Raw genomic sequence first — 2,500 nt, forward strand, 5'->3', positions numbered from 1 at the left:
AGAAAGAAAAAAGAGAAAGAAAAAAGAAAGAGAGAGAGAAAGAAAGAAAGAAAGAAAGAAAGAAAGAAAGAAAGAAAGAAGAAAGAAAGAGAGAAGAGGAAAAAGAAAAGAAAGAAAAGGGAAAGAAAAGAGAGAGAGAAAAAAAATAAAAAGAAAGAAAGAAAGAAAGAAGGAAAGAAAGAGAAGAATAAAAGAGAGAGAAAAAAAAAGAAAGAAAAAAAGAAAGAAAAGAAAAAGGGGGAGAAAAATAAAAAAAAAAAAAAAAAGAAAAAAGAAGGAAAGAAAGAGAGAGAAAGAAAGAGAAAGAAGAAGAGAGAGAGAAAAAAAAAGAAGGAAAAAGAAAGAGAGAAAAAAGAAAGAAAGAAGGAAAGAAAAAAAGAAGGAAAGAAAGAAAGAAAAAAAGAGAGAGAGAAAAAATAAATAAAAATAAATATAAAAGAAAGAAAGAAAGGAAAGAAAGAGAGAGAACAGACAAGAAAGGAAGAAAAAGAAAAATAAGAAAAGGGAAAGGAGGAGAAAGAAGAAAGGAAGAGGGAGCGAGAAAAAAGAAGGGAACGATTTAAAAGAGAAAAGAAAGATGAAAGAAGAGGGGAAGGGAAGGGAAGACCGGGGAAGATATAATTTAATAAATAAAAAAGAAAAAGAGAAAAAAGATAGAGAGAAAGAAAAAAAAAAAAAAAAAGAAAAAAAAAAATAAAAAAGAAAGAAAGAAAAGGGAAAAAAAAAAAAAAAGAAAAAAAAAAAAAAGAAAAACAAGAAAAGGAAAAAAGGGGGGGAAGAGGAAAAAGAAAGAAGGATAGAAAAGGAAGAAGGGGGAAAAAGGAAGGAAAAAAAAGAAAGAAAGGGGGAAGAAGAAGAGAGAGATGAAAGAGGAAGGAAAATAAGACGAGAAAGAAAATGAAAGAAGAAAAGAAAAGAAAGAAAGAATGGAAAAGAAAGAAAAGTAAAAAACGAAGAGAGGGAGAGAAATAAAAAAGAAAGGGGAAAAAAGAAACGAAAGGAAAGAGAGAGAGAGAGAGAGAGAAAGAAAGAAAGAAAGAAAGAAAGAGAAAAAAATAAATAAAGAAAGAAAGAAGAAAGAAGAAGAAGAGAAGAAAAAAAAGAGAAAAATAAAAAAACAAAAAAAAAATTACAAGGAAAAATAAAAAAAAGGTAATGACTCAGCCAATTTTGGGGGAATTGAAAGAAAGGGAGGAATGGGGGGGTTAGGAAAGAAGGAGGATTTACGAGAGAAAAAAGAAGTTGGAAGGTCGTGTGAGGGGAGAAAGGGGACTAGTTTTTATACTTTTGAAATAGATAGTTAAATGCGGGATGGCGGCAAACAAAGAAGAGGGGGGGGGGGGGGGGGGGGGGGGGGGGGGGGGGGGATAGGAGAAATTTTAGTAGTAAATATAGATAGATAAAAAAAGAGAAAAAAAGAGAGAAAAGCAAAATAGCGTGGGGTAAAAAAAAGACGAAACAGAAACGAGAAAATGGGGGGGGGGGGACGGGGGGTTTTTAGAGCGAGCGGGGGGGGGGGGGGGGGGGGGGAGGGAAAGGCTCAAATAAACACTACACTACTTATTCACTACAAACACCACCGACACACACCACACACACACTAAAACACACGCACACAGACACACTAAAACACACACAAAGAAACACACACACACACACACACACACACACACACAAACAAACACACACTAAACACACAGACACACACACATAGTTAATAAAGCTGTGTTCAATTCATCTCCCTCTAATTGGTGTTCGGGGCGCTTACAGATGTTTGTAACCTCTTATACACAATGAGAGGCAAGCTATCCGTATCTATGACTCACTCGTCAGACTATTGTTTGAATCGTAGGACGCGGAGAGTCCTTTGTTTTACTGGAGTTTTATAAAACTAGAATGGTCAATGCTAGCAAATCGTGGGGTCTTGCACTAGATATGAAGAGACTGTAGACTGATAGACGGATAGGTAGGTAGATATACTTTTTAGACAGAGATAAGTAGACAATGTAGATAGATAGATAAACAGACAGACAGAGAGATACATAGATATATGGACACAGACAAGCAAACAGGTAGACAAACACTTGACAGACAGTCAGACAGACTGGCAGAGACACATAAACAAACAGACAGATGGAGAGACAGACAAAGCGAGCAAGCGAAAGAGAGAGAGAGAAAGAGAGATAGATAGATAGATAGATAGATAGATAGATAGATAGATAGATAGATAGAGAGAGAGAGAGAGAGAGAGAGAGAGAGAGAGAGAGAGGACAGGAGGGAGAGAGATTGTGTGTGTCTCGAGAGCAAGAGAGAGAGAGAGAGAGAAAGAGAAAGAAAGAGAGAGAAAGAGAGAGAAGGGGATATAGGGGAAAGAGAGAGAGAAAGAGATAGAGAGAGAGAGAGAGAGAGAGGGAGAGAGAGAGAGAGAGAGAGAGAGAGAGAGAGAGAAGAGAGAAGAGGAGAGAGGAGAGAGAGAGGAAAGAGAGAGAGAAGAGAGAGA

This window comes from Penaeus monodon, chromosome 14, assembly GCF_015228065.2.
Source record: "Penaeus monodon isolate SGIC_2016 chromosome 14, NSTDA_Pmon_1, whole genome shotgun sequence".
In the NCBI taxonomy this organism is placed as follows: Eukaryota; Metazoa; Arthropoda; class Malacostraca; order Decapoda; family Penaeidae; genus Penaeus; species Penaeus monodon.